We start from the raw sequence: 13,286 nt of genomic DNA, 5'->3' as shown, positions 1-13,286 counted from the left end.
GAAACTAGAACTTTTGACATTAAAATGGGCTGTGACTGAAAAATTCAGGGACTATCTATTAGGCGCTAAATGTGTGGTATACACTGACAATAACCCCTTGAGTCACCTAAAGACAGCAAAGTTGGGATCCATCGAACAGCGATGGGCAGCAGAATTGGCACTCTTTGACCTGGAGATAAAATATCGCCCGGGGCGGTCCAATGGCAATGCGGACGCTTTATCAAGGAATCCGTACGAGAGACCGGGCGATGAGGAAGAAACGCTGACAGGAATATGTGAGGTCAGAGCGTCAACAGATATCCCTCACGGGGTGCAAGTGATGCAAAACGGACAGACCGGGGTGGAGCACATATCCACAGAGCCCGGACATATGGACATTAGGGATTTTAATTGCCTTAATCACAAAGAGATAAGAGATGCCCAGAGAACGGATAGTGGCTTACAGCCGCTGTTGAAACACGTCCAGGAACAAAAATTCCCAGGAAGAAGGGAAAGAGAACAATTTGGTCGAGAAACAAAGAAAATACTGAGTCAGTGGGACCGTCTCAGTATAAAGGATGGTGTTCTCATGCGGAGAATTCATGACCAAATTGATGGGACAATACACCAGGTGGTGGTGCCTGGACAATTACGAGAAGAAGTGCTAAGGTTGGCACATGACAGGGCAGGACACCAGGGTCAGGACAGGACGCACAAAATATTACGACGGAGGTGTTACTGGCCCAATATGGAAATGGAGGTCAAACGCCATTGTGAGGCTTGTGTGAGGTGTCAGCATGCGAAAATGCCAGTTGTCAAAATGAGACAGCCATCAGGACACCTATTAGCGACAAAACCACTAGAGATTGTGGCTATGGACTTTACGTCGTTGGAGCAATCATCGGATGGGACGGAACATGTGTTGGTAATGACTGATGTATTCACCAAATGGACTGTGGCGGTGCCCACACGAGATCAGACTGCCAAAACAGTGGCAAAGGTCTTAATAGAACATTGGTTCATCAAATATGGCATACCAAGACAATTACACTCTGACCAAGGAAGGGCCTTCGAGTCAGAAGTAATTAACCAACTGTGCAGCCACTACGGGATCAACAAATCTAGAACAACCACATTTAATCCGAAAGGAAACGGACAGTGCGAGCGGTTCAACCGCAGCATGCATGATTTGCTGCGTACCCTAGAACCTGAACAGAAACAAGTTAATTAAAAAGTCTAGTGACAATTTTAGCGCAATTTCCTTATGTTATCTAAAAATAGCTCTGTCGTAGCGTAAATCAAGAGCAGGGTTAGTAAAACCATTGGTTAGTTATTAAAACGTTTTTTATTAAATAAACCTAACCACTAACTAAACTAAGCACCTTGAAATCAAGAGCAGGGTTATTAAAACCATTGGTTAGTTGAACTTGATTATCAACATGATAATCATTAAGATGATAGATCTCTACTTCCGGCATGTATATACAACCACACCACACGCGTCATCACGTTCAATAGATGCGTCATCGCGTTCCATGGCTGCGCCATCACGTTCAGTAGGCGCGCAAGTTAATTAAAAAAGTCTAGTGACATTTATGCGCAATTTCCTTATGTTATCTAAAAATAGCTCTGACGTATAATGATGGGGTGCGTTCAAGCTAGAAGAGCGATCGGTTTGTAGGTGTTTATGTAATTTTAAAATTTGTGACCGAACGAGAGGATATTTTTGAAAACTTTCTTCGGCAATATTGTTCTAAATTATGGCAGGAATCGATTGGTACATGTTTCAAGTCGCTAAGTGGTCTGGTTGCCGAGATATCGGCCAAAAACTGCATTTTTTCGAGGTTTTTTTGCTTTTACGGGAAATACATGAAAGAAACCCGGAATTTTTATGGCCTATGCTCATTCTCGTAACTTGCTTAACATAATTGCTTTTGGAACTAGTCATCGATATTGCTTCGTTGAGGAGGAGATACGACTTAAAGCCCGGACACACATTCATCCATCCATCCATTCCCAGAAATGACGAGTTAATAAACGCAATTCTCCAGAATGGAAATTGCGCTAAAAACGTTGGCCTGATTTTCTCCCAGAGTTGGTATATCTATACAACTGCACCCCCCATGCCACAACCGGCTTTTCGCCACACATGTTGCTGTTCGGACGGGAGGCTCGACTCCCTCTTGACTTGTTCCTAGGAAAAAAGGAGAGTATGACTGGCTCATACACTGCACTGGAATATGTGAATGAACATATGAGACGAATTAGAGAAATGTACAGGGTAGTACAGGAAAGACTAGAACATGAAGCACGGCGAAGGGAACCGCCGGTACAGACAAAGGACCCGCCACTCAAACTGAACGACAGGGTATTACTGCGTAGCCACCCGTTAGGCAGAAACAAAATCCACGACCTCTGGGGACAGGAGATATGGCAAGTCGTGGAGATGCCTAAAGTAGCAGGTGGCCCCTTTAAGATAAGACCCATCGATCACACCAAACCGGATCGGTGGGCGAATATTGCTCAATTAAAGAAATATTGTCATAGTCAAGAAGAGCAGTTACACACAAGGAAACCCAAGACAATTAGGGAACCGGAAACTATAACGGAAATTCACATACCCATCCCGGAACCATGTCACCATCAACAGCGCAACAGCGATACACAAGGGGAGGACACCGGCAACAAGGAGGATCCCGGTCCCTCCAGAAGCAGAGAGACAGTAGACCATCAGATAAGTGGTCCGCGGAGAAGTTTGAGAAACAGAAAGAATACGAAATTTTTTGTCAGCAACCATCAATTCTTTCATGGTCGCGCTGGTATGAGAACAGACTGTTCAAAAAGTCATAAAAGTGAACTGATGAAGGCACCAAACGAAAAAAGGTGGATGTGAATTCTAGAACTGTTTTGTGTCTGAGGAAGATGATGTAGACACATTTGATATGTGAAATAGGGATAACGGTCAATCTTAAACGAATGTGACGACATTGACAGTGAGTGGAACAATAAATTTTTTTACGGTGGTGCGATTGACTTTGAAGGACTGCACCTGCCAAGCGTTGTTTGTGGTTGATAACACACAAAAAAAGGCAGGGGTGGATGTAACTAGGGGAAGTTACCAGAGACATAAGAACGCAGTACAGCGCTGTCAACTTTGACACGACTGATGCAATAACGCAGGTGTTGGCTGATAACGATCAGAAAGCCAAGGCGTAGTATCTTGGGAAGCGATACGATAAGAACGCAATACGGTCTGTCAACTTTGATGTGACAGGATGCAGATGGCTTATTAAATCGGACTGTACGACAGAAGCGGCGTAATTAACATTCTGATGCAACGATTAGAATCGATTACTATTACGATTATGATAGAACCGAATACGATTACGAATACGAAGGGGATATATAGGAAGGCGACGGCTGAGCTCGCTCTCTCTCTCGATCAGTCAGTCAGTGTGGCAGTATCAAGTTGGTTATTGAACGGGTTAGCCGTATTGTGTTAAGAAGGACGATAGACATGTGCATTCAGTTATGTGAAGACTAGTGAGGACTGTTGGGGGTCAGTTGATTCAGACTATTATTGTGAAGCATTCCTTTTGATTCATTATATTATTGTGAAGCATTTCTTTGATTCATGTAATAAAAGGATCAATAGCGAACCTGCATCTTCGAGTATCTATACTGTGGTCGATGTGTGTAGAATGAGTGGTTAGACTCGGTAACATTTGGCGTTGTCGAGCAGAACTCGTTAACATTTGGCACTACAGGCAAATAGTCTCGTTACATTTGGCGCTGCGAGCAGGGTAGATGCAACTAGCATCGGTCACATTTGGCGCTGCGAGCAGAAGATGCAACTAGCCTCGGTCACATATATATATATATATATATATATATATATATATATATGGGGCGGGGCGCCAAACTGAAAGTTCGCCCCCCCATATATATATATATATATATATATATATATATATATATATATATATATATATATATATATATATATATATATATATATATATATATATATATATATATATATATATATATATATATATATATATATATATATATATATGGGGGGGGCGCCAAACTGAAAGTTCGCCCCGGGTGCCGGGAAGGGTCGCTATGCCTCTGCCACAAACAACCACAAACAAACACAAACAGAAACAGTTGAAAACAAATAAAACTTAAGGGTGGGGTCCAACTGAAGGTCATGGTTGAGATGTTCACTATTTTCACCTGAAGGTCATTCAACAAGTTCACAATACGTTCACACACTAGGTTCACCTGTAGGTCACACAAACACTTCACCTGAAGGTCACTCACCAAGTACACCTGAAGGTCACTGACCTGACTCTGATGGCAGGTAAAAATCCGGCCTCTGCGTCCAACAGGGCACGTTTGAGCACGTTGACCGTCGTGTAGGCGCTGCTGTCTGACAGCCAGGCTATCCGCAGCTCCGTCACCGGCGGCCGGCTGGGGCGCGGGGTGCTGGGGGTGCTGGGGCGCGGGGGGTTGTCACTGAGAGCCGCTAAAACATCATCGGCGGGGATCTCTAACTTCGATGCAGTGGCTAGACTGGGTGGTGCGGTGGGTGGACTGGGTGGGGCGGTGGGTGGACTGGGTGGGGCGGTGGGTGGACTGGGTGGGGCGGTGGGTGGACTGGGTGGGGCGGTGGGTGGACTGGGTGGGGCGGTGGGTGGACTGGGTGGGGCGGCGTCTAGACTGGGCGGGGCGATGGATGGACTGGGTGGGGCGGTGGGTGGACTGGGTGGGGCGGTGGGTGGACTGGGTGGGGCGGTGGGTGGACTGGGTGGGGCGGCGTCTAGACTGGGCGGGGCGATGGATGGACTGGGTGGGGCGGTGGGTGGACTGGGTGGGGCGGTGGGTGGACTGGGTGGGGCGGTGGGTGGACTGGGTGGGGCGGTGGGTGGACTGGGTGGGGCGGTGGGTGGACTGGGTGGGGCGGTGGGTGGACTGGGTGGGGCGGTGGGTGGACTGGGTGGGGCGGTGGGTGGACTGGGTGGGGCGGCGTCTAGACTGGGCGGGGCGATGGATGGACTGGGTGGGGTGGTGGGTGGACTGGGTGGGGTGGTGTCTATGGCCGACACCTCAAGGCGTTCTGTCGAAGATGTGATGAACAGTGCAGACTGTGACGTGCGTGTCGCGTCAGTCAGAAGCTGACCTTTGACCCCGTCAGTCAGAAGCTGACCCTTGACCCCAGAGATAGAAAACTCGGGTGATGGAAGGTGTCCATGATAAATATCCGTACTTTGTTCTTTTGCTTGTGGTGTGACGTCATCACTGGCCTCAGTGTGGCCATTAAGTAGACTGGCCTGACTCGAACTTTGAACTGGTATCAAATCCAAGCTACCGTCTGTTGGGCGCCCCGATACCAGGGACCAGCCGGACACGTGGTCAGTCTGAGAACTGGTCAAGTTCTGTGCAGCCGGGTGCCAGCTGACGGTTAGACCAATCAGGTAAAAGTAGGTCACACTAAGACCAATCAGGTACAAGATGTCGATCAGGTAACACAATGAATTATTTTGGGCCATCTAATGACACAGAATGTTAAGGTTTAGGCCAACTATTCCAAAATCGTAAATTTCATACGGCAACGCTGTCTTTAAAAACTCTTAACTTTGATTTTGAGCTCATCGGTAGTGACACAAGAGGTTTAAGTAGTGGTGACACATGATTCAATAGTGGTGACACATAATTCTTTAGTGGTGACACATGACTCAATAGCGTTGACACATGATTCAATAATGGTGACACATTCTGTAGTGGTGACACATGATTCTGTAGTGGTGACACATGATTCTGTAGTGGTGACACATGATTCATTAGTAATTTACATTTGTCTGACACTGAAAACCAAGCTATGATGACCAGCGCTTGTATGACAGAGGAGAATCACTTGTATGACAGAGGAGAATCCCTTGTATGACAGACGAGAATCCCTTGTATGACAGACGAGAATCCCTTGTATGACAGACGAGAATCCCTTGTATGACAGACGAGCACGTTTGCTACTGTGTGTTGCTCCCCTTGACACAGACGCCATCGAGTGATGAAAAGATAGACCTACATCACTCGCGGCAAATCAGATCATTTACCTGTCAACTGGACGGGGGGGGGGGGGGGGGGCTTCTACCTGTCAATAAAGGTAATTCGTCAGCTATGTCTGGGGTGGGGCTGTGAGGGGGGGGGGGACACAGGAAGCAATAATCCGAGATTTTTTTCATTGTTTGAAATAAATATGGCCGCCAGGCTGGGATTAATAAATATCCCAAGAAGTCACGGTCATTTAAGCCTCTCTCTCTCTCTCTCTCTCTCTCTCTCTCTATCTATCTATCTATCTATCTATCTATCTATCTATCTATCTATCTATCTATCTATCTATCTATCTATCTATCTATCTATCTATCTATCTATCTATCTATCTATCTATCTATCTATCTATCTATCTATCTATCTATCTATCTATCTATCTATCTATCTATCTATCTATCTATCTATCTCTATCTCTCTCCCTATCTATTTCACCATTTAGCGAAAAATTGCAAAATACATAGCATAGAAATAATTCAAGTTCAATTAATGATCCCGACAATGTGTGTGAGGGGGTGGGCAGGGGGACTGGCGACACCATGACCTAGGTTAGCTAACTATAAAGAAAACAATGCTACATCCAGCTAAGTTAGTAATCTACGATAGATAAAAGTTACTATTAAAGCTATCACCCGAGGGAAGGAGGTGACACCAATCTAGAGAGGAAGACATTTGTGTTCAGTATTTTCAATAACAGATCCATCAATCAACGGCCAAAGTGGTGATAACACCACATTTAATAACGAAATATGAAGACTTTATTTTCTTGTTTTTCGCTTGAATTATTAGGTCGATTAAATATCATGTGTGCATTCATTAACGCCGCTAGACAAATGGGAGGGGATGACACAAAATACAACTTTCACTGAACAAATAATGTACTGATCAGAAAGAAATACAGTTATTTAAATAGTAGTCTATAATTTATTTTCTCCTTTTTAGTGCATTATTACCTAAAAGCTTGTTATTAAAACGTTTTTTGTGACATTTTTTACAAACTTGTATTAAACTCACTTCCTCGTCAGTCTGCCGCGAGTCAATCTGACTAGATCAAAACGCCCGAGCAAAAATTCGGGCACTTCATAATGATAGATTTGGCTCATAGTTGGCACACGGGGTCAAGAGATGAAGCCAATGCAACATGACATTGAAGTTGACTTATTTGGATGCCTAGATAATTTTGTATGAATTAAAATGTGTCCAAATTAGTAGGCTGTTTCATCAAACTATTCAGCACTATTAGACACGCGTAATAACGTTCATTAGGAGCGCAATGGTTTTTAGTCATGCAAATTTATTGCATTAAAAATTTAAAGTAAGGAATTTTTTTCATAAAATTGTTATAATAACAAGCTTTTATATACTAATGCACTAAAAAGTAGAAAATAAATGATTATCTTAAAATATATAGTAATACACTACTATTTAAATAACTATAAAGAAAAGCGTGGGTCTCGTAAATATTAGTAAAGGTATCAAATAGATAATAAAGTGACCCATGCTGTTCTTTATAGTTATTTAAATAGTAGAGTATTACTATATATTTAAAGAAACTCATTTATTTTCTACTTTTTAGTGCGTTAGTACAAAAAAAAGCTTTTATTAAAACGTTTTGTGTGATTTTTTTTTTTTTCTCTCTCTAAGAACATTGAAACTGTTACATTGGAATTTTTATATTTGTTTTATTTAAATAATTTTTAAAAATGGAAATCCAGCTGCTTTTTTATTATAGAAATAATCAAAATTTTCAAAAAGGCCCCCAGCCCTTTCTTACTGTACAGGCAGTGGCATTCAGTTGGGGTGGTAGGGGTGGAGTTTGAACAGTCCTTGTTTTCTAACTAGATCTAGATAATTTTATCTAGATCTAGATAATTTCAAACCTTCATTAGTTTATATAAATATTGTTTGGCTAATTAAAGATAAAATTTAATTTGAAAGTTACTACTACTAGATCTAGACTTAGATCTAGATCAATGCGCGTAAATCAAGTTGCATAAGGAGACTCAAAGTATTAAATTAGGATAAAAAGTTAATAGCTAAGTTGTTAGTGTACTCGGCTTGCATGCGGGTGGCACAGGTTCTAGACCACTAAGTCAATGATAATTTTTTTTCAATTTTTAATTTATTTTTTAGTGGGGGGGGGGTGGGGGGGGCATATGTCCCCGGGCGCCGACCTTAGGGGGCGCCAAAATGGGTTGGAAAAATAAATTGAATGGTTGAGGGGGGTGCAAATCGATAGTTTGAGGGGGTTGTGCAATTCGAAATCTTGAGATGGGGAGGGAGTGTACATCAAAAGTTTGAAAGGGGGGGTTGCAAATCGAAATCTTGCGGGGGGGGGGGGGGGTTCAAATCGAAAAGTTTGTCCTCGGGCACCGGGAAGGGTCGCTACGCCTCTGAGTGACAGACGTGATGTTTTTTATGGATGTCCCCCGAAACCCACAGTTATCCAACGGATGACGGATAGTCTAGTAATGCACTAAAAAGGAGAAAATAAATTATACACTACTATTTAAATAACTATAAAGAAAAGCGTGGGTCTCTTCCTAAATATTAGTAAAGGTATCCAATAGATACTAAAGTGACCCACTAGTAGTGTATTATTTATTTTCTCTTTTTTTAGTGCATTATTACATAAAAGCTTGTTATTAAAACGTTTTTTGTGAATTTTTTTTTAACTTTACATGTTTTGTTTTTTTTAAAACTACGGCGTTGTAGGCCTACATAATAATATAGTATAAATACACAATCAGGACGGATAAAATACAAAATGTACAGAATACTTATATTATTTGAAACCCTCCATTGTAAATAGCAGTTTATTTCTTCGCTGCCCTTAAATGTTAAACTTCGTTGTAGCCTAACGGCTGACAAAAGGGCCCACTGATAATTTTTACATTGGGGCCCGAAAAACCTAGCTACGCCACCGGCGATCACCCTAACAGTCTGGTGAGCTTTGGTTCAAGGGGATATTTACAATCGTAGAGCCGGTCGATTTAGTTGAGGCTATTATGGTATTAGGGGCAGATCATAAAGTTTTTAAACTGTTTCAAACTTAAGGGAGGTAAAAAGATTAAGAACATGCTGTAGTCTGTAAAATATAGTCATGGACGGCAGATTTCACGGGGCAGATAAACGTTTTTTTTTTCAGATATCGCGAGCTACCGATGGTGTTTTAAGGCAAATAGTTTAGTCGTGTCGTCTTCATAAATCAGGAATTACTAAAAAGTAGAAAATAAAATAAATATTTTTTTTTAAGTGTATAGCAATAAGCTTTTAAATGCAATGAAAATAAGGAAATAAAACTAATTTCCTTTTTTTTCATAAAGCTTTGATCGCTGAAATATGTAAAAGATCTCATAAACGACCAAAGCTTTTATGAAAGAAAGAAAATTAGTTGTATTTCCTTATTTTCGATTATTTTAAAAGCTTCTTGCTATAAAAGTTTTTTTTTTTTTGTATTAGTTGCCTACAAAAGGGAGTTAAATGTAAACATAATTACTAAACGTTTTAATTGGATTATCGAACTTTTGACCTGCTTAATTAAACTTGTAAATGTTTATAGTAAAAAGCAGAACCGGCGTTAGGGGTTGGCAAACGGGGCGGTCGCCCCAGGCCCCGCGCTTAAAGGGGCCCCGCGCTTCAGCACCGCCATTGTTGTCTGAATTAGTTTGTTAACATGGACTGCCACAGATCGTTATTCTAAAGAAAGACATTAGTGTCACACATCGCTGGCACTTGTCCTGAGGTGACTGGAGATGGCGGTCGACCTGACATGGGAGGTAAAATAGGGAAAACGCGGCCCGTTGAAGACGTTTTTTTTTAGTGAGCAGGCGGGGGTGCCTGTAGTAAACAGTCAGTGACCTGATGATGGCTTGCAGAGGAGGGGGGGGGGAGAGCGGATGGTGACATGCCCCGGACATCCAGAGTATGTATCCCTAAAATCATAATTTATACACTGTATGGGCATCTTTTGTGTAATTATGCTTATTCACCACGATACGTTTGATAGGCATCCAAACAGAAATTATGTTCATATTCATTTTATATATTGTCAGGTCATCTTTAAATACATTATACTTGTATTTATTTTTTATATTTTTGAAGGGCATTTATACAGTAATTATGTCCATATTCATTTTGGTAAACTTTAACAGTGATTAAGCACATGTTTATTTTAATTAATTGTAGGGATATTCAGTATAATCGTTAAGGCCATAGTGATTCTTGTTTTAAAATAGTGTAGGCATACTAAACAAATTATAAAGTCTATACTGTTTGATACATCGGGCCGAGACTGTTTTATGGTAAAGTTCTCCTGATTTCTCAAACGTCTAAATTATCGGCAGTCCGAGCATGCCGTCGCGAAACTCATAAATAAGGTGAAGCTGGCTGTCACATGGTTCACTTTATAATTATAGATATTTACCTTCTCTTGTGAGAACGCGGTCTTAACCTGTAATGTAATACGCTCTATAAACACGCAATTTCTCTTGAATGGCTGCGATCAGAGATCCAGTAACGTAGTACCCGAACTGATTTTTTTTAGGCTTTGGCATCCCATAGATTTAAATGTACAGTTATCCTTTACCTCACCCCACCAACTGTCACCCACCCCAATGTTCCACCCTACTGAGCGTCCGTGATTACATTTGAGAGTCATTTCATTTGGATATCTATAGCAGTAAACAGTGTTTTTCACGATTCGAGCTTATTCCGAAATCTATCAATGTTTTGCTATTTTCCCCGGCATCCACACACTTTGAATGCAACTGTTAACACTCGATAAATTGAGAAAATATCGATACTATCGCCCGCCACTGTGGACCGATTTAACGTTGCTACAAAGTGATTTCACCATTTTTCCTCAACACCATGGCTACAAGAGACAGAGATAGATTTCACAAGTATAAATCAGGTGCATCAAAAGCGAGGAAACGCAATTTAAGAGAATTTGATAAAGCACAAGCAGGCGCTTTGGACAAGTACATACACTATCCAAAAAAAGTCGTTAAACAACAAAAACTTTTTGATTTGGTTGTGGATTCCAATGTCGCAAATGAAGAACGTAACAAGTAGGAATACAATGAGTACTAACATTTGTGGTGGTGACGGTAATAATGAATCATCGAGTCATTTATTGTCAGCTGCAAACCCCACGAACTTCGACAGTAGGGACAAATCAAGCGGCCATTCTGAAAATGATTCTGACGAAAATAGTTCATTCCCATTTATCGTAAACGATATATACGATCCGGGAAATGTGGAACATGTATCAACGATGTCCCAAGACATGCTCTGCGGCCTGTCGATTCTGTCGATAGAAAAAGGCATTGCCTCCAATTAGGACTATGATGCTATAATCAAAGAATTTTTCTCACGAAATGCAAGAAAAGTAGATCTTCGTTTGTGTCGGCCAGTGGCGTTGGCAAGATGTGGAGTTGGAGATAATACCCTCCCCTCCTCACCCCGCCCTGATGCCTCTGTTAAAATGTTTTTACTGTCATAACACAACTGTAACTTACTAAAATATATTTCTGAATCAGTACATATGTATATTTATGTCTAGATATTATTACAGCCATCTAAAAACTGACGCCATGTTCACACTGAGCCCCCCCCCCCTACACACACACACACATACACACACACACCGTACTGACCTGTGAATTAAATTAAGGAAGAAGTACCGAGAAGCCTAAAGACAGAACCATTAGTTTCTGAGATTAGGTTCAAACGGTTGGGAGAGGGCAAGATGGAACAGTGTAGATGAGACAGAAAACAGTGTCGATGAGACGGTAGTATAGTAGCTCAGTGATCCGCCCTTCCTTTAACCCCTGGATCTTGGGACATCATAGTCAATTTTCTGATTATTTTCTGCCCTCTTTCTCGGTCTTCTGCTCGGTCTTCTGCTCGGTCGTCTGCTGCTTGAAGTAATTCTACAACGGGAAGCCCAATTCACGCCTAGGTGTCATCCAGTCCACAGCTCGGTGTCTTCCATTTTGTCTTTACGTGTCTTCTGCCTTCTGGCACCGTGTCCCGCATTCAAGTTTTTGATTTACCCTTGGCTTGTGTGGCACGCCCTTACCATCTCGGTTGTTTTGTTTTTACTCAAACAAGTATCAAATGGACCATACCCATTGTTGATCAAGAACCTCTTCATGTGTCATGTGACCTCTGTATTGTATATCTTGCAGTCTGTGTAAACATCAGATTTTCAGGGCGCCTACATGGAGGGTCCGTGCCTCACATCCATACAGGAAGACATGACCAGCAACCACACAAGTTTTGTGCCAAGAGAGATCTTTTTGCCACGCCAAAATGCTCATTAACTTACTGAATGCTGCGGTTGTTTGGGCAGTTCTTGCAAGTACTTCTTGCTTTGTTCCCTGATAGGATGGCGACACGGTACTTGAAGGTGTAAATCTCCTCCAAACTTTTGCAATTTACCCTTATGTCCGCACTGTACCATATAGGTTGTTGGTAATGAACTCCGTCTTCTCTGCATTAACTTCCATGTCATAAGTTGTCGATGTACTCTCTGTCTACTAGTTCTATCAACTCGCTTGCACTGCATGCTATGGCATGTGTACTATTAGCGATGTGTAGCTTGGTAAATAACAGTCCGCTGATGCTCACCGAGACTTTAGGTTGAAATTCACGGAAACACACATATCCTGACCTAGTATCCCCTCCCCCCCCCCCCCCCCAAACCAAATGGTTGTCTCACCTTACCTTTATATTGCCCCTCTATGATTACATTTCAGACGTTTCTTTGGAATGGCATAGCTGTGAAGTGTGTTCACAACTCCAACATTTGATTTTGTATTTGGTGTGTAATTGAAACGTATCTTTTCTTGTCGGACTATTAACACAGTGCAATCTATGTGTATACATTCAAAGTATGTTTATTTGTGGGTTTGTCCTTTATGCATTACTAAACCTTTCATCCGATCGCCATTAAACTTTCGGGAGCTAATGAAAATATACCAGGGCAGGTTTCTGCGAAAACAAACAATTCAATTTCGGAAGGGCCAATTAAAGGCAAAAACTCTTGCAGCTGTCAACACTGAATATCAGTATGTTATTTGTTATGGCATATCCAGCCCCCCCCCCCCCCCCCTTACCCCCAAGAGATGCCAAGAAAATAAAAACACAATCCCTCTAATAAGTATAAAACTATTGGCTTTAAA

Source organism: Physella acuta, unplaced genomic scaffold (assembly GCF_028476545.2).
Source record: "Physella acuta isolate Inbredline_101_S28 unplaced genomic scaffold, ASM2847654v3 ptg000355l, whole genome shotgun sequence".
Taxonomy (NCBI): Eukaryota; Metazoa; Mollusca; class Gastropoda; family Physidae; genus Physella; species Physella acuta.
The sequence above is the reverse complement of the archived record's forward strand: the minus strand, read 5'-3'. Positions refer to the sequence as shown.